The following is a 20,662-nucleotide window of genomic DNA, read 5'->3' as shown; positions in this document are numbered from 1 at the left end:
AATTTTTAACCAGTAGTTACTTATAAATTTTATTAATTAATTTGTTAACCAGTAGAGTAATTTATTAATGGTTTAGCATTGACAGTACTGCTACTTACTCAAATTACAAATATTGGTCCTGATACTACTGTTAGTCTAACACCAATGACAAGAATACAAGTTCAAATGTTACTTGTACAATATCTGTTTTGGCAATTGAATTTTGCAAAGTTTGTAGGTAATGTGACATTTAAAAGAGTGGATGCCATAAACTGTAATAGTTCAAATGGTTTGAGGTTCATAAACTGTAGTGAGTAAAATAGTGGAAGATATAAATTGTAGTAGATATAAGAGTGGGTGAGTAAATTTGTGACCGCAGGAAATATGTTTTCACTACAGTGTCTTGTTTTAAATCAAATATAAGGTGGTCTCCAGGGAAATATTCCCAGTTATGAATACCCAAGTCAACTGAGTTTTATATAGAATTTAATTAATAATACAATGAGGAATTAAAGAAAGAGAGGAAAAAAGGAATAATGAGAAAAGAATAGGCCGGCCCAGGCAGCCCTGGCCAACTCAGGCCTAAGCCCTAAAAGAAAGATCAGCCAGTCCTTATATCTTAATCACTCACCATAAGATCCGTTCAAGTGAGGATTCAGGGGGACAGAGTCTCCCCAGAGGGAGTTCCAGCCAGAGTCAGCCTCCCTTGAGAGACCTCCTTAGAGATTATCCTTCTCTCAACAACCTCCTTAGAGACTGTCTTTTGAGAGCTCCAGAGATCCTGTTTTTCAGCTTCTCCTTTCCTTATAAAGGGAAATTTTCCTTTGTCACCTCCCCTAAATTCTTACATTTACCAATCACAGTAGACGTTTTTCAAAGGACAGACCATTCTTTAGTCCACACCTAAGAAGGTGTGGATTTTTGAGTAATTCACACCAGAAAAGCTCTGAGTAAGTTTCCCAGCCCTTTGTTCCTTGTAAATTCACAAGTTGCTTGACCTTTATAGGTACTTAGCACCCCTTTGTATTAGTTCTAAAAATAGGCATGGCTTAAGTATGGGTTTAAGTACTTTTCATTGTTCAGCAAGGAGTTTTTTTCCCCTAAAGCAGGCTTAAGTACGGGTGAAGTAGAGGTCTTCACATTTCTGATCTAAGTAGAGTTCTCACTATTCAAATGGGGAATGGTCCTAGTAGGGAATTGTCCCAATGGAGAATTTCCCAATGGGGAATTTTTTAACATTCAAAAGTCTGAGAAATTTCAAGATTCACAGTAAAATTGATCATTCTATTCATAGTATCAAATTCTTTTCAGTTATTAAGTTAGATATGATGTTTTAAAAATAATAACATCACTGCACCTTGTTCATAATTCTGTGCATACTTTCACTGCATCTATTTAGGAAAAAGCAGTCCTGTAATAGTGATGCATGCACAGTATAGTATTTTGCAGAAAGCAAAGTTGATTGCAGGTAGACACATGCTTAAACTCATAGCACAAACTTGTAAAATCATGTGTGATTCATTGTATGTTGTTTATATGATTATTGGTTTAAAAGGTAAATATTGAACATCAATGTATGCTATCTTGCAAAGTCAAAGTGAAGGAATTTCAAAAGTAAATGGCCTAGAGGCCACTGCTTTTTAGCAGGCAGATAATTTGCACTCACTACTATAACAGAGTGCCAAACCTATTGTACCTCAATATTCTATGCAAACAAATGAAATTACTTGGCAGTGCAAAATTTTGTGGAATATATAATGTCACTCATTTACTTCAAGGGGCCTTCTGTAATAGGTCCCCTCAAAAATCTAGAGCCCATGATTGGGAGGCATCCCTCTCCTCAAAGGTTACAAAACTTGTCAAGAAGAAATTCTAACCCTAATGCACTCTAGACCCTATGTAAATACGTTACTACCAGTTTTCTTAGGGGTTTGGGCACTCCAAAATGCCCCTATTTGTGGGGGTCTCTCAGCTTATTGATTAGTACCTTAACCAATTGATCAGGGACCTAGTTTTATTTCACTTCAAGATCAGATAGTTGGGATTTTAAGATAGAATAAGGAGCAATAGGAAGGTTTTGAGTTTACTCCAGACAAGACCATGAGGTCAAGAGGGAAGTGGGAAAAGCTTAATACCCCTGGTAGAATTAGGGAACCCCTATTAAAAATCCTTATACTATTCTTTTCTTCTTTTAAAACCTTAACATAATAAATGAGGTTTGTTTTTATAATCTACCTCTAAGGAGTTTTTTATCAGGTTTAACCTGTTACATAACCCTCTTCAGTTCAAACTCAGATTGCTTAAACAACAGTTACAAAGTAAGGAAAGTTGGATACAGTTTCCCATCCACCTTTTCAGTTTCCCTTACAGTTCACATGTAATTGGGGAAAAATAAGACATTCCTGAAGAATCAAAACATATTTTTAAAATGTATTTGTATACACGTATGTTTGATATTACTTATACTGTTATTCTTGTAATTCCTGGGTATTTTTATTTTTCCTTGTAAATAGAACTAGAAAACACTCTTTTATAGTCTGGGGTATGTGGCAGCAGAAGAAAAAATGAGAGAATTGAGGGCCAGTGTGAGAGACTGAATAAAGTAGATGGGAATTGGGTATAGCAGATTTTTGACAGATATCTAAGTATGAATAGGGATCAGGAAATTCAGTAGTTTAGTGGAGGGTTAGAAAGTAGCAAATGTAGGATTTCAGGAATAATGAATCATGAGATGTTGTGAAATAGAAACCCACAGACTCCATATGGATAATTTAGGTAAATAAAGTCAAAAAGCCAAATTTCTCCAAGTCAAGATAGAAAGTTAGATTTTATTGGAAGAGGTCCAAGTCCTCTAATAAAAGCATTCTCTTGCATGTATTACATTGTTGGACCCCAGCAAGAGACAATGCCCAGATGTTGAGACCTGGTTTTTATAAGAAATTGAATACTTCCATACAAGATCACAGGACATAACATCATATAGACCTTATTTTAGAAACAGTTACCCAATTACAAAGCTGATTGGTTAGTTCATTTTGGAAAGCCCATATTAGTCCTTTGACTAATGACTTAGTCAAGTCAAGTGGCTATTACCTCTCTCTTATATGATCTGGGGGGAAGTATTTCCAAACAGGAAAGGGGGCATGATGTTTGTGCCATATTTGGACATGAGATCTGGATAGTCAGCATCTTATGATGAAGGGAAGTACAATCTTAGGAAGGGGTTAGATATCCCATTAGAAGCAGTTTTTATGCTTTAGTTAGAAATCCTTGTAAAATTATGAATTTTACTGATTGTATTAAGATTATAATGGAATTTACACTAGTCACTTTAGAATCACAATACTGATTATCTTAAACCTATCACTATCACTAAAATCCAATCAAGTATAAGGGGGTAGGGGTCTTTTTTTCCCCACAGAGAGGATTAAAGATGTATTTAAAAGTTGACTAATGAGCAAAGTGCTCATGGACCAGACATGGATATATTTCTAATATTTCATATGATTGATTTTTTAATCCATAAATTGGATTGGGGATCAAATTTTGTAGAACTCAAACCTCTCCCATGGACTCCAGTCTGGAAGGCTGACAAGCAAATCCATAGCTTCTTTGTAATGTCAAAGATCTACACTCAGCATCTGAATGAGATGGTGCTAGTGTGCAGTAGGAAGGACTTTCAAATGAACTTCTGGTCTGTTCACAATGGCTATTCCATTGTTTTATATCCATTGTCCACTCTATTTTATCTTGTTGTTGATTACCAATATGATGCTAATATTTTTGCCCTGACTTCTGTTTGATTGATAATCCCATGTCCCCATTCCTTGAAACCTCAATAAAATTCAGTTCACCTATCTTATTCCAGACTCTCTCACCATCAGAGGAGGAGCTGGCAGGTTGGACATGATGCTGAAGAATCCTGTATCTCTTTGTCTGTTTTCTCTACTCATGTCCTTTCTCTCTTAATCTTCAACCCTTGCACCCATATTCCCTCAGTCCTCAGCTTCCCTTCCAGGTGTTCAACCCATGCAAGAAGATCTTGTAGCAGCAGGCTGCTACAGCAAAGATTAGCCAAAAAAAAAAAAAAGAAAGAAAGAAAGAAAGAAAGAAAGAAAGAAAGAAAGAAAGAAAGAAAGAAAGAAAGAAAGAAAGAAAGAAAGAAAGAAAGAAAGAAAGAAAGAAAGAAAGAAAGAAAGAAAGAAAGAAAGAAAGAAAGAAAGAAAGAAAGAAAGAAAGAAAGAAAGAAAGAAAGAAAGAAAGAAAGAAAGAAAGAAAGAAAGAGAAAGACTTTTGACAAATGGTAAGGGTTTCCTGGTTCAGTTCCTTTGAAAAAACAGTTCCTAGAAAGGTAAAATCAATACCAGTGTCCTAGGACAATGGTATACAAATGTTTTTAATCATACAACTCATAAGTAAGATGGTCTTGAGGAAGTACACCAGTCTGTGTCTCTGTCTTTCTGTGTATAGATTTTATGTCTATGTGTTTGTGTTCTATGGGGAAGATAGACCCCTTCCCCCTTATAGCTGATTGGATTTTATTGATAGTGATAGGTTTAAGATAATCAATATTGTGATTTTAAAGTGATTAATATAAATTCCATTATAATGGAATTATACAATATAATTATACTTATTTAATACAATCAGTAGAATTCATGATTTTTATAAGAATTTCTAACTTAAGCATAAAAACTGCTTCTAATGGGATATCTAACCCCTCCCTAAGATAAATCTGAGGTAATGATCATCACTCTTTGCTAAATAAAGGTATTACCTTGTGATTTAACCTTTAGACTAATATGGGCTTTGTATGAACTAATCAAACAGCTTTGTAATTGGGTAACTTTCTCCATAAGGTCTATGTGATGTTATGTCTTATGATATGTCATCAATCTTGTATGGAAATATTCATTTTGTTACTGTCCCAATATATAAACCAGGTCTCTGCCGCTGGGCGTTGTCTCTTGCTGGGGTCCAACAATGTAATACATGCAAGAGAATGCTTTTATTGGAGCACTTGGCCCTTCTCCAATAAAATTTACATTTCTACTTTGACTTGGAGAAATTTGGCTTTTTGACTTTTATTTACCTAAATTGTCTTTGAGTCAGGGGTTTCTATTATGCAACAGCTCTATCTACACATACACATATACAAAGTGCATATTACATATATGTACATATACATATATATATATATATACACACATACACATGAAGCTACAAGTGAGTTAATCATAATTCTTCTATTCCCCAAAACAGGGGGGGAGGGTCAGAAAGTCAGATACAACTGAAATGACTGAACTACATGAAAAGGAAGCTGGATTAAGAGTCGGGAAGATCTGAGTGTAATTCTTACTTTTAATAAATATTGACTGGGTCATGATGGAAGCCCCTTAACCTCTCAAGGTCTCCCTGAGATGGCAGCCAAAGATCTCTCTGTGGGAACTGTAATAATTAAAATAGTTGAGGTCATAAACTGTAATGATTAAAATGTTGGAAGACTTAAATTGTAGTAGATATAAGAGTGCATGAGTAAGTTGTGACCGCAGGAAATATGTTTTCACTACAGTGTTTTGTTTTTAAATCAAATATAAGGTGGTCGACAGGGAAATATTCCCAACTATTCAAATATACCCAAGTCAGCTGGGTTTTATAGAGATTTTAATTAATACAAATGAGGAATTAAAGAAAAGGAGAGAAAGAGAGAAAAGGGGGAATAATGAGAAAAGGATAGGCCAGCCCAGGGCAGCCCTGGCCAACCCAGGCCTAAGCCCTTAAGAGAAAGATCAGTCAGTCCTTAATCACTCACCACAAGATCTGTCCAAGCAAGGATTCTAGTGACACCAGTCCAGTCAGCCATCCTTCTCCAGAGAGAGATTCTTCTGACTGTCCTCAATCTGAATGCCTCTCTGAATGAATCTGAGCTCCTATTTAAAGGTCATTTTCTCCTATGTCACCTCCCCTAAGTCCTTATCTCTACCAATCACAGTAGATGTTTTTCAAAGGACAGACCATTCTTAGTTCACACCTGAGTAGACTAATCTTTTTGAGTAATTCACACCTGAGTAGACTAGAATCTCTGAGTAAGTTTTCACCTCTTTGCTCCTTGTAAGTTCACAAGTTGCTTGACCTTTATAGGTACTTAGCACCCTTTTGTATTAGTCCTAAAATAGGCATGGCTTAAAAGAACTTTTGTCCTACTATAAGTATGGGTTTAAGTATCTTTCATTGTTCAGCAAGGAGTTTCTTCCCCTAAAGCAGGCTTAAGTAGGGGTGGAGTAGAGTTTTCACATTCCTGATCTAAGTAGAGTTCTCACATTCCTGATCTGTTACTTTCACTTTCCAAATGGGGAATGGTCCCAATGGGGAATTTTTAAGGTTCACAATCCAACCTTATGAAGTAGGGTCTAAGAATTTTTAAGGTTCACAGAACCTGTCCCAGGCAGAATTGCTCCCTTCCCCCTCTTCACCACGCCTCCCAGGCTCCCTGCGCTTACCTGAGTGGAGCACTCAAGGCACTCCCCTCCCATTCTCCCTCCCCTATCTGGCCCCTGGCTCCCATGACCCTCCTCCCTCGGACTGGATGAAGCCATCGGGGAAGTACTGGTTGAGGCCCCGTAGTGTGCCCTGGGTGGTGGGAAGGAAGGAAATCGCTGCAGGTCGAAGGCCCTGCCCCCAGCAGATCTGTGGAGCCTCCCTGACCCCCTCCCTGAGACTCCTTCTGTGCATATGAGATCGAACCTCGGCTGGCTCCGCCCTCCGTAGAGCGGAGCTAGCACCACTCGATCCTAGCTTGGAGGGGTCTTCGGAGGACTTCGCTGCTGCCCCTTCCTTCCGGAACAGTAGCTGGAAACTATGTGGACCGGAATGGCGCAATCCCTCCCTACCCCCTCCACCCCCTACCCTGTGCCCTCTTTGTTTGCTACTACTGTATTTATAATGACCGCAGGAGACAAAGCTTCAAGAACTTCCCTCGAAAACAAAGAAAGAAACAGAAGCTTGTTAAAAAGAGAGCTGGGCTTTCCAAGTTACCTGGCCATAAAGATGCAGAACCTGTTTTGAAGTTTTTCCTTGAAGAAATACAGCTTGATAAGGAATTACTAGCCCCAGACAAAGATGAAAAAGGGGGTTGACCACTTGATAAATGCCATTGCTGTCTTTGGGCAGCCACAGCAGTTGTTGAAAGTTTTAAAGCAAACTCTCCCACCACAAATGCTCCTCACTAAGCTGCCTCCAATAGTTAGAGAATTGTGCCTGTACAGATGATGTGGAATGAGAAACATGTCAACAAAATACAATCTTTTTTTTTCCTTTTAAATATTATTTTATTAGGTCATTTTCAAAAATTATTCATTGGAAACAAAGATCTTTTTTTTCCTCATCCCCCTCTCTCACCACCCCTCCCATAGCCAGCGTGTTTCTTCTGGGTATATATGTCCTTGATCTGAACCCATTTCCATGTTGTTGGTATTTGCATTAGGGTGTTCATTTACAGTCTCTCCTCAATCATATCCCCTCAACCCCTATAGTCAAGCAGTTGCCTTCCCTCCTTGTTTTTACTCCCACCGTTTGTCCTCTGCTTGTGGGTAGTGTTTTTTCTCCTAGATACCTGCAAATTGTTCAGGGATGTTGCATTGAAACTAATGGAGAAATCCATTAGCTTGTATTGAACCACAGTGTCAGTCTCTGTGTACAATGTTCTCCTGGTTCTGCTCCTCTCGCTCTGCATCACTTCCTGGAGGTCGTTCCAGTCTCCATGGAATTCCTCCACTTTATTATTCCTTTTTGCACAATAGTATTCCATCACCAACATATACCACAATTTGTTCAGTCATTCCCCAATTGAAGGGCATCTCCTCGTTTTCCAATTTTTGGCCACCACAAAGAGTGCAGCTATGAATATTTTTGTACAAGTGTTTTTCCTCTTTGCGGTACAAACCCAGCAGTGCTATGGCTGGATCAAAAGGCAGACAGTCTTTTAGCACCCTTTGGGCATAGTTCCAAATTGCCCTCCAGAATGGTTGGATCAATTCACAACTCCACCAGCAGTGAATTAATGTCCCAACTTTGCCACATCCCCTCCAGCATTCATTACTTTCCTTTGCTGTCATTTTAGCCAATCTGCTAGGTGTGAAGTGGTACCTGAGTTGTTTTGATTTGCATTTCTCTGATTATAAGAGATTTAGAACACTTCTTCATGTGCTTATTAATACTTTTGATTTCTTTATCTGAAAATTGCCTATTCATGTCTCTTGCCCATTTATCAGTTGGAGAATGGCTTGATTTTTTGTACAATTGATTTAGCTCTTTGTAAATTTGAGTAATTAGACCTTTGTCAGAGGTTTTTCTTATGAAGATTGTTTCCCAATTTGTTGCTTCCCTTCTGATTTTAGTTACATTGGTTTTGTTTGTACAAAAACTTTTTAATTTGATGTAGTCAAAATTATTTATTTTGCATTTTGTAACTCTTTCTAAGTCTTGCTTGGTTTTGAAGTCTTTCCCTTCCCAAAGGTCTGACATGTATGCTATTCTGTGTTTGCCTAATTTTCTTTTAGTTTCCTTCTTTATGTTCAAGTCATTCACCCATTTTGAATTTATCTTGGTGTAGGGTGTGAGGTGTTGATCTAAACCTAATCTTTCCCACACTGTCCTCCAATTTTCCCAGCAGTTTTTATGAAATAGTGGATTTTTGTCCCAAGACAGTCTTTTAGCGTCATTTCGGCATAGTTCCAAATTACCCCCCAGAATGGTTGGATCAATTCACAAATCCACCAGCAATGAATTAGTGTCCCTACTTTGCCACATCCCCTCCAGCATTCATTACTTTCCATAGCTGTCATGTTAGCCAATCTACTAGGTGTGAGGTGATACCTCAGAGTTGTTTTGATTTGCATATCTCTGATTATAAGAGATGTAGAACACTTTTTCATGTGCTTATTAATAGTTTTGATTTCTTTGGTTGAGAACTGCCTGTTCATGTCCCTTGCCCATTTATCAATTGGAGAATGGCTTGATTTTTTGCACAATTGATTTAGCTCTTTGTAAATTTGAGTAATTAAACCTTTGTCAGAGGTTTTTATGAAGACTGTTTCCCAATTTGTTGCTTCCCTTCTGATTTTAGGTACATTGGTTTTGTTTGTACAAAACCTTTTAAATTTGATGTAATCAAAACTATTTATTTTACATTTTGTGACTCTTCCTAAGTCTTGCTTGGTTTTAAAATCTTTCCCATCCCAAAGGTCTGACATGTATACTATTCTGTGTTCACCTAATTTACTTATAGTTTCCTTCTTTATGTTCAAGTCATTCACCCATTCTTAGTTTATCTTGGTGTATGGTGTGAGGTTTTGATCCAGACCTAATCTGTCCCACACTATTTTCCAATTTCCCCAGCAGTTTTTATCAAATACTGGATTTTTGTCCCAAAAGCTGGGGTCTTTGGGTTTGTCATAGACTGTCTTGCTGAGGTTATTTACCCCAAGTCTATTCCACTGATCCTTCTTTCTGTCTCTTAAACAGTACCAAATTGTTTTGATGACCACAGTTTTATAAAAGAGTTTGAGATCTGGGACTGCAAGGCCACCTTCCTTTGTGTTATTTTTTTTTTCATTATTTTCCTGGATATCCTTGATCCTTTGTTATTCCAAATGAATTTTGTTATGGTTTTTTCTAATTCAGTAAAAAAGTTTTTTTGGAAGTTCAATGGGTATGGCACTAAATAAATAGATAAATAGATAAGTTTGGGTAGGATGGTCATTTTTATTATATTAGCTCATCCTACCCATGAGCAGTTAATATTTTTCCAATTGTTCAAGTCTAGTTTTAATTGTGTGGAGAGTGTTTTGTAGTTGTGTTCATGTAGTTCCTGTGTTTGTCTCGGCAGATAGATTCCTAAATATTTTATATTGTCCAAGGTGATTTTGAATGGAATTTGTCTTTCTAATTCTTGCTGCTGAAATGTGTTGGAGATTTATAGAAATGCTGATGACTTACGTGGGTTTATTTTGTATCCTATAACTTTGCTAAAGTTGTTGATTATTTCCACTAGCTTTTTGGTTGATTCTCTAGGATTCTTTAAGTAGACCATCATATCATCTGCAAAGAGTGACAGCTTGGTCTCCTCATTGCCAATTTTAATACCTTCAATTTCTTTTTCTTCTCTAATTGCTACTGCTAGTGTTTCTAGTACAATGTTGAATAATAGAGGTGATAAGGGGCATCCTTGTTTCACTCCTGATCTTATTGGGAATGCATCTAGTTTATCACCATTGCAGATGATGTTTGCTGATGGTTTTTCATATATACTGTTTGTTATTTTTTAGGAAAGGCCCTTCTATTCCTATGCTTCTAGTGTTTTTAATAGGAATGGGTGTTGTATTTTATAAAAGGCTTTTTCTGTGTCTATTGAGATAATCATGTGGTTTTTGTTGGATTGCTTGTTGATATGTTCAATTATGTGGATGATTTTCCTAATATTGAACCATCCTTGCATTCCTGGTATAAATCCTACTTGATCATAGTGAATGACCCTCCTGATCACTTGCTGGATTTTTTTGCTAGTATCCTGTTTAAGATTTTTGCATCTATGTTCATTAGGGAGATTGGTCTGTAGTTTTCTTTCTCCATTTTTAACCTGCCCAGCTTTTGAATCAGTACCATGTTTGTGTCATAGAAGGAATTTCGTAGAATTCCCTCTTTGCTTATTATGTCAAATAGTTTGTATAGTATTGGGATTAGCAGTTCTTTGAATGTTTAATAGAATTCACTTGTGAATTCATCTGGCCCTGGGGATTTTTTCTTAGGAAGTTCTTTGATGGCCTCTTGGATTTCTATTTCTGACATGGGATTATTTAAGAATTCTATTTCTGCTTTTGTTAGTCTAGACAATTTATATTTTTTGTAAATATTTGTCCATATTGCCTAGATTGGCATATTTATTGCCATATAATTGGGCAAAGAAGTTTTTAATGATTGCCTTAATTTCCTCTTCATTGGAGGTAAGGTCCCCCTTTTCATCTATGATACTGTTAATTTGCTTTTCTTCTTTCCTTTTTTAAATTAGATTGACCAGTACTTTGTCTATTTTGTTTGTTTTTTCAAAGTACCAGCTTCTAGTCTTATTTATTAGTTCAATAGTTCTATCACTTTAGATTTTATTAAGTTCTCCCTTAATTTTTAGGATCTCTAATTTGGTTTTCTTCTGGGGGGTTTTAATTTGTTCGCTTTCAAGTTTTTTGATTTGCATGTCCAATTCATTGATTTCTTCCCTCCTTAATTTGTTAATATATGCACTCGGGGATATGAATTTTCTTCTGAGTACTGCTTTGGCTGCATCCCATAAAGTTTGAAAGGATGTCTCATCATTGTCATTTTCTTCAATGAAATTATTAATTGTTTCTATGATTTGTTCTCTAACTAACCGATTTTGGAGTATCATATTATTTAATTTCCAATTGATTTTTAATTTGGCTCTCCGTGTACCCTTATTGATCATTATTTTTATTGCCTTATAATCTGAAAAGGTTGCATTTATTATTTCTGCTTTTCTGAATTTGTTTGCCATGTTTTTATGACCCAGTACATGTTCAATCTTTGTGAATGTGCCATGTGCAGCTGAAAAGAAGATATATTCCTTTTTGTCCCTATTTATTTTTCTCCATATATCTATTAACTATAATTTTTCTAATATTTCATTCACATCTTTTACCTCTTTCTTATTTATTTTTTTATTTGATTTATCTAAATTTGATAGTGGTTGGTTCAGGTCTCCCACTAATATAGTTTTGCCATCTATTTCCTCCTTTAATTCTCCTAGTTTCTCCATTAGAAATTTGGGTGCTATACCATTTGGTGCATACATGTTGATTAGTGATATTTCCTCATTGTCTATAGTTCCCTTTTATCAGGATGTATTTTCCTTCCCTATCCCTTTTTTTTAATATCATACAAGAACATTTATTAAATTGAAGTTAGAGTTAGTGGCTAGGCAAAGAAAAATGAAATTATCCTTTCCCTCAAAGATCTTACTTTCTTTTTTTTTTAAATATTTTATTTGATCATTTCCAAGCATTATTCATTAAAGGCATAGATCATACGTGTTATTTTTTCATTATTTCCCTGGATATCCTTGATCTTTTGTTCTTCCAAATGAACTTTGTTATGGTTTTTTCTAAATCAGTGAAGAAGTATTTTGGTAGTTCAATGGGTATGGCACTAAATAGATAAATAAGTTTGGGTAGGATGGTCATTTTTATTATATTGGCTCGTCCTATCCATGAGCAGTTAATGTTTTTTCCAATTGCTCAAGTCTAGTTTTAGTTGTGTGGAGAGTGTTTTGTAGTTGTGTTCGTATAGTTCCTGTGTTTGTCTCAAGAGGTAGGTTCCTAGGTATTTTATTTTGTCTAAGGTGATATTGAATGGGATTTCTCTTTCTAGTTTTTGCTGCTGAGCTGTGTTGGAGATATATAGAAAAGCTGATGACTTATGTGAGTTTATTTTGTATCCTGCAACTTTGCTAAAGTTGTTGATTATTTCAATTAGCTTTTTGGTTGAATCTCTAGGATTCTTTAAGTAGACCATCATGTCATCTGCAAAGAGTGATAACTTGGTCTCCTCCTTGCCTATTTTGATGCCTTCAATTTCTTTTTCTTCTCTAATTGCTACTGCCAGTGTTTCTAGTACAATGTCAAATAGTAGAGGTGATAAGGGGCATCCTTGTTTCATTCCTGATCTTATTGGGAATGCATCTAGTTTATCCCCATTGCAGATGATATTAGCTGATGGTTTTAGATATATACTGTTTATTATTTTTAGGAATGACCCTTCTATTCCTATGCTTTCTAGTGTTTTTAATAGGAATGGGTGTTGTATTTTATCAAATGCTTTTTCTGCATCTATTGAGATAATCAAGTGGTTCTTGCTGGTTTGCTTGTTGATGTGGTCAATTATGTGGATGGTTTTCCTAATACTGAACCAGCCCTGCATCCCTGGTATAAATCCTATTTGATCATGGTGAATGATCCTTCTGATCACTTGCTGGAGTCTTTTTGCTAGTATCCTATTTAAAATTTTTGCATCTATATTCATTAGGGAGATTGGTCTATAGTTTTCTTTCTCTGTTTTTGACCTGCCTGGTTTTGGAATCAGTACCATGTTTGTGTCGTAAAAGGAGTTTGGTAGAACTCCCTCTTTGCTTATTATGTCAAATAGTTTGTATAGTATTGGGATTAACTGTTCTCTGAATGTTTGATAGAATTCACTGGTGAATCCATCAAGCCCTGGGGATTTTTTCTTAGGAAGTTCTTTGATGGCTTGTTGGATTTCATTTTCTGATATGGGATTATTTAAGAATTCTATTTCCTCTTCTGTTAGTCTAGGCAGTTTGTATTTTTGTATATATTCATCCATATCCCCTAAATTGGTGTATTTATTGCCATATAATTGGGCAAAGTAATTTCTAATGATTGCCTTAATTTCCTCTTCATCGGAGGTGCTGTCCCCTTTTTCATCTTTAATGCTGTGAATTTGCTTTTCTTCCTTCCTTTTTTTAATTAGATTGACCAGTACTTTGTCTATTTTGTTTGTTTTTTCAAAGTACCAGCTTCTTGTCTTATTTATTAAATCAATAGTTCTATCACTTTTGATTTTATTAATTTTTCCCTTAATTTTTAGGATTTCTAGTTTGGTTTTCTGCTGGGGGGTTTTAATTTGATCGCTTTCAAGTTTTTTCATTTGCATTTCCAATTGATTGATCTCTGCTCTCCCTAGTTTGTTAATATAAGCATTCAGGGATATGAATTTACCTCTGATTACTGCTTTGGCTGCATACCAAAAGGTTTGAAAGGATGTCTCGCCATTGTCATTTTCCTTGATGAAATTATTAATTGTTTCTATGATTTCTTCTCTCACTAAACGATTTTGGAGTATCATATTGTTTAATTTCCAATTGGTTTTAGATTTGGTTTTCCATGTACCATTACTAATCATTATTTCTATTGCCTTGTGATCTGAGAAGGCTGCATTCATTATTTCTGCTTTTCTGCATTTGTGTGCTATGTTTCTATGACCTAATGTATGGTCAATTTTTGTGAATGTGCCATGTGGTGCTGAGAAGAAGGTGTATTCCTTTTTATCCCTATTTATTTTTCTCCATATGTCTATTAATTCTAATTTTTCTAAGATTTCATTCACATCTTTTACCTCTTTCTTATTTATTTTTTTATTTGATTTATCTAAATTTGATAATGGTTGCTTTAAGTCTCCCACTAATATGGTTTTACTGTCTATTTCTTCCTTCAATTCTCCTAGTTTCTCCATTAGAAATTTGGGTGCTATATTATTTGGTGCATACATGTTGATTAATGATATTTCCTCATTGTCTAGAGTCCCTTTTAACAAAATATAATTACCTTCCCTATCCCTTTTGATCAGGTCTATTTTTGCTTTGGCTTTATCAGATATCATGATTACCACTCCTGCCTTCTTTCTGTCAGTTGAGGCCCAGAAGGTCTTACTCCATCCTTTAATTCTGACCTTGTGGGTGTCAACCCACCTCATGCGTGTTTCTTGAAGACAACATATGGTAGGGTTTTGGATTCTAATCCATTCTGCTATTCGTCTACATTTTATGGGTGAGTTCATCCCATTCACGTTCAAAGTTATGATTGTCATTTGTGGACTCCCTGGCATTTTGATATCCTTCCCTAATTCTAACCTTTTCTTCTTCGGCTCTACCTTTTAGTCCAGTGATTTGCTTTGAATCAGTCCCCCTTGTCCCCTCCCTTGATGTTTCCCTTTTTAGTCCCTCCCTTTTGTTCCCTCTCCCTCCCCCCTCTCTTTCCCTCCCTTTTTGTTTTCCCTCTCCCCCCCCCCCCTTGGTTTTTCCTTCTCCCTACCCTTGTTGGGTAAGATAGAATTCAAGATCCCAATGGATCTGGATGTTTTTCCCTCTCAGAGTTGATTTCGCTGAAATTAAGGTTTAAGTAAAAAACCCTCTCTTCCTCTCCTTCTTATAGGAGTTTTCTTCCCCTCCCCTTCCCATGTGAATCTTTGTGTGAGAAAGATTATTCTATTTGGTCTTTCTTTACCCCCTATTTATACATTACATTTTCCCCACATGTTAGTATACCTAGATTGATATAAATGTAGTCCTTATAGAAGAGAGTTTGAGTAAAAGAAGAAGATAACATTTTTCTCCTTTCCCCTTTCCTTAATATTTACCTTTTCACGTATTCCTTGCTCTTTGTTTTTCGGTATCAAACTCTCCACAGAGCTCTGGTCTTTTCTTTGCAAAAAGTTGGAAGTCTTCTATTTTGTTGAATGCCCATACTTTCCCTTGGAAGTATATAGTCAGTTTTGCTGGGTAGCTGATTCTTGGTTGATGACCCAGCTCTCTTGCCTTTCTGAAGATCATGTTCCATCCCTTACGATCATTCAGAGTAGAACTTGCAAGGTCTTGTGTGACCCTGATTGGCATTCCTTTATATCTAAATTGTCTTTTTCTGGCTTCCTGTAGGATTTTTTCTTTTGTTTGAGAGCTTTGGAATTTGGCAATTACATTCCTGGGAGTTGTCTTTTGGGGGTTTAGTGTAGAAGGTGTTCTGTGAGCTCTGTCAGTGGCTGTATTACCCCCTTGTTCTAGAATCTCTGGGCAATTTTCTTTGATTATATCTTGTATCACGATGTCGAGTTTGGTGTTTATTTCTGGCTTTTCTGGAAGTCCAATTATTCTTAAATTATCTCTTCTCCCTCTATTTTCCAGATCTGTCACCTTGTCAGTGAGATATTTTATGTTCTCTTCTAATTTCTTGGTGTTTTGGCTTTGCTTTATTAATTCTTGCTCTTTTACACGATCATTGTCCTCCAGTTGCCTGATTCTGGCCTTTAAAGCCTGGTTTTCCTTTTCAGTTTGGTCACACCGGTTTTGTAGATGCATGAATTTCTTTTGCATTATTTCCCACTTTTCCTCCCAGAAGGCTTCCATCTTTTTGGTCATTTCTGATTCAAATTCTTCATGGGTTTGTGGAGAGTTTCCATTTCCTTTGGAAGGTTTCGGAGCATTTTCTTGTGTATCATATTCTATATCCTCTGTATTTTGTATTTTGGCTCCGTAGAATGTGTCCAAAGTTGCCCCTTTCTTCTTATTTTTCTTGGGATTTTGGGGCCTCTGTGGAGTTTGCCATCTCTGAATGGGGAGGATTAGCTTTTCTTATCTCTGTCTGGTGTTCAGAGGCTTTAGTCCTGGGCAGATTGTCGGTTCTATGAGCTTTCCCTGGGTTAAACTGAGTATGCCTTAAGGCAATGACTTTCACTGGAACTGGAATGGAAGGGTCGGACCAGGGGGCCACACTCTCCCCCGGCTCTCTCTGCTTCCCTGCTGCTAAGGTGCCCCCTCGACTGGACTGGGTTGGGTTGCTTTCCGGAAGTTGCCTTCAGAATAGCTGGCCGGGAGGCTGTTTTGTTGGCCCTGAGGGTTCCTGTTGTTTCAGAGGACCCTGCTCTCTGCGGGGGAAGGGGCCTCGGCTTCCCAGAGCCTTGGATTCTGCGCTCCTACCCCTTAGGTCCGAGTGATCTTGGGTTCTGGCTTTTGAGGGAGGCCGTACCTTTTGATCCAGGTCCGGGTCCAGGAGGAGGATTCCCAGGGTCTATGCTGTTGATCGTTTTGAATTTTGGTGCCTTAGGAGCTTATAGTTTGAGATCAGTCAGGAAGGGTTTCGGAGATCTGAACTTTAGCTTTCTCTAAGCCGCCATCTTGACCAGAAGTCCCCCTATCCCTTTTGATCAGGTCTATTTTTACTTTGGCTCTGTCAGATATCATGATTGCAACTCCGGCCTTCTTTCTATCAGTTGAGGCCCAAAAGGTCTTACTCCAACCCTTAATTCTGACCTTGTGAGTATCTACTTGCCTCATGTGTGTTTCTTGAAGACAGCATATGGTAGGGTTTTGAATTCTAATCAACTCTGCTATTCATCTACTTTTTATGGGTGAGTTCATGCCATTCACATTCAAAGTTATGATTGTCACTTGTGACTTCACTGGCATTTTGGTCTCCTCCCCTAATTCTGACCTTTTTTCTTTTGGTATAACCTTTTAAACCGGTGGTTTACTTTAAATCAGTCCCCCTAGTCCCCTCCCTTGATATGCTTCCCTTTCTAGCCCCTCCCTTTTTTCCCTTCTTTCTTTTAAATTTTTATTTTATTTTTTTAGGGTCTGTTCATTTCCCTCTCCCCTCTCCTTCCCTCCCTTTTTGTACTCCCTCCCCCCACTCCCCCCTTAATTTTCCCTTCTCCCCTACCCTGTTGGATAAGATAGAATTCAAGATCTCAATGGATCTAGATGCTCTTCCCTCTCAGATTTGATTTCACTGAGAGTAAGGATTAAGTCAGTGGTTCTCAACCTCTCAATTTGTAGCAATGAGAATACATAATGCATATCAGGTGTTTACATTCCAAATCATAACTGTAGCAAAATTACAGTTTTGAAGTAGCCACCAAAATAATTTTTTGGTTTGGGGTTACTGTGACATGAGGAACTGTATTGTGGGGTCACAGCATTAGAAAGGTTGAGAGCTACTGGTTTAAGTAGTACCAATTATCACTCTCTTCCTCTCATTCTTATAAGACAATTCTTCCCCTCCCCTTCCCATGTGTATCTTTGTGTGACAAGGATTATTCTATTTAATTTATTTCTGTTTCTTCAAATATATCTTGATACCATCATTGATTCCCCCCTCCCTTTTTCTTTCTTTTTCCCCCTTTCTCCATATCATCTTTATGCCCTGATATTTCCCTATGAGTGATTCTTCTAATTACTCTAATAATGCATACAGTTTTTGAGAATTACACATAACATTTTCCCCACACATTAATATATAATTTGATCTAAATGTAGACCTTATAGAAGAGAGTTTGAATAAAAGAAAAAAAAACATTTTTCTCCTTTTCCCTTTCTTTCATATTTACCTTTTCATGTTTCTCTTGCTCTTTGTGTTTGGATATCAAACTTTCCACTGAGTTCTGGTCTTTTCTTTACAAATATTTGGAAATCTTCTATTTTGTTTAATGCCTATACTTTCCCCTGGATGTATGTAGTCAGTTTTGATGTATAGCTGATTCTTGGTTGAAGACCCAGCTTTCTTGCCTTTCTGAATATTGTGTTCCAGGCCTTGCAGTAGTTCAGTGTGGAAGTTGCCAGGTCTTGTGTGATCCTGATTGGAGCTCCTTGGTATCTGAATTGTTTCTTTCTGTCTTCTTGTAGGATTCTCTCCTTAGCTTGAAAGCTTTGGAATTTGGCAATTACATACCTGGGAGTTGTCTTTTGGGGATTTAGTGTAGAGGGTGTTCTATGAACTCTTTCAACGTCTTTTTTGTCCCCTTGTTCTAGAATCTCAGGGCAGTTTTCTTGGATGATATCTTGTATTATGATGTCAAGATTCCTGTTTATTTCTGGATTTTCAGGTAGACCAATGATTCTCAAATTGTCTCTCCTTCCTCTGTTTTCCTGATCTGTCAACTTGTCAGTGAGATATTTTATTTTTTCTTCTAATTTGTTAATTTTTTTACTTTGCTTTATTAATTCTTGCTGTTTTACAAGATCATTGTCTTCCAGTTGCCTGATTCTGGTCTATAAAGACTGGTTTTCCGTTTCAGTTTGGTCTTTCCTGCTTTTTGAGGCTTCCAACTGTTTCTCCAATTGGGAGTTCTTGTCCCTCAGATTGTTAAATTCTCATTGCAGTATTTCCCATTTTTCCTGTCAGAAGGCTTCCATCTTTTTGATAACCTCCAATTTAAATTCTTCAAGAGCTTGTGGACAATTTCCATTTCTTTTGGGAGGTTTTGGAGCATTTATTTAGGTTTTCTCTTCTGCTATTTCCTCTGTATTCTGTATTTTTCCTCCATAAAAAAACATCCAAAGTCAACCCCTTCTTCTTGCTTTTCTTGGTGTTTGGAAGTTGTTCCTGGGCACTGTTTGCCATCTCTATGGTTTTCCCTTCCCTTTCCAGTCAGGAATCTGAGTGAGGAGGGCTGGCTCTCTGTGTATGGATCTAATGTTCAAGGCTTTTTGCCTCGGGCCAGCTCTCAATTCTCCACAGCTGGGCTATCTTCCCTGGGGGAGCCCAAGGTCTGCCCTCCCCTGCCTGCCAGTGTTTCAGGTGTTACTGCTCTCAGGGGTGAGTCCTTGGTGGTCTTAGTTGACTCCCAAGACCTATAGGTGCCCCTTGCTCACTTCAGGGGTGCACTTTGCACACTTGTTGATTATGGTGTGCTGGTTCTGAGCACCTGAGGTCTGAGCTCCCCTTGCCCACCTGCTGGGGTTTCAGGTGTTACTGCTCTCAGACCTGGAGCTGCCCATTGCTCGCTCCTCGTGAACCCTTCCCTCACTCATTGGTTCTGGCGCACGCTGACTTTAATTCTGACTCCATAGGTGTGGTGGGGGAGGGTAGGTCCACTCAGGTTTGGATGAGAGCTTTTTTGTTCTCTTATGGTGTGGAAATGCCCATATCCCACGTACCTTCAGTACTGCTCCCTGCTGTAGATTCCCTCCATTCTTATGAGGATGGTTTTTTGGGGGGTCTTTTGGGGTTGTCTGTATAATTGGGTCTGAGGAGGGGAAGTGAGCTGCATCTAATCTGCCTCCATGCTTACCTGGAAGTCCAACATAATACAATCTTGATTTTTAGCCCAGAAGATGAGCAGCAATGGGGAAAAAAGGGCAATCATACTAGTTATGGACTATGTATTACACTGAAATCTATCAAAGTTGATTCTAACTTTGTGTAGGTAGGTAGGTTTGCTTGGATTTCATTTATTTATCTTAGTAAGAAGTATATTTTGATTTTTAAAATTCATTGTATAAATACACTACAATTATCTTAATAGCAATAATTTCATTTATTACTAAAATATTGTAATAAACATATAATGTGACACTCCTGCATGTTAAAATACCCAGTGCTCACTTCTAAAAAACAAAGTTAAGGCAATAAAAAGAATTCTGCACTCTGGGTTACAAAGCTAAAGGGTGGATTCAGTTTATCCTAGTAAACTTTGAAGTATATTAGAAAACTAATTTCTTTTTATTAACTAAAGCTAAAAGGCTGTGAAGTCACTGAATATAAAGTATTTCCCATTCATAAAGATAATCATGGATAAATTTAAAAGATAGTTGTTGTTTTTTTCTGTATATACAGCAATAGCTATCAATCACCTAAAAAAACTTTAAAAGTTCAATTAAAACAAACTTACAAGTCCTGGATATTTATTTTGCAATTCAGTTAGTGGAAAGTACACTGACCTAGTAACAATCAGGAAATGTGTTCTAGTTCTGTTCTCCTATTAACATTTACTGCGATTGATATAGGACAAATAACAGACTACTTTCTTTAGCACAAGAACTCCTGTAGAAGTTTGTATTAAATAATATGAGTTCCTTTTCAGTTATGATTATTTTCCTCCTCATCAAAGCCACTTAGTTATGTATTTTCCATACATAATTGTCTTACCAGTCAAATATATTATTGCATATTTTGAAATTATTACCTTGGCCTCTTACCCTGCTGAATTTTTTTTGTTTGTTTGTTTAAAATCAGTTGTGAAAAAAAAAAAACTTTCTGACACTTGGATATCCAAAAAGTAAAGTAGTTTATCTCAGAATGGGCGGTATTTAAATTGGAGACCATGA

General features: G+C 37.1%; 1 pseudogene; it reads left to right on the top strand.

Moving 5' to 3' along the window:
- The window catches only part of LOC100619026 (ubiquitin-conjugating enzyme E2 variant 2-like), a 31,535-nt pseudogene that overhangs the window by 9,014 nt on the left and 1,859 nt on the right, over positions 1-20,662 (top strand).

Source organism: Monodelphis domestica, chromosome 2, assembly GCF_027887165.1.
Source record: "Monodelphis domestica isolate mMonDom1 chromosome 2, mMonDom1.pri, whole genome shotgun sequence".
NCBI classification, from domain to species: domain Eukaryota; kingdom Metazoa; phylum Chordata; class Mammalia; order Didelphimorphia; family Didelphidae; genus Monodelphis; species Monodelphis domestica.
Note: the sequence above shows the minus strand (reverse complement) of the source record. Positions and strands in the feature narration are given on the sequence as shown.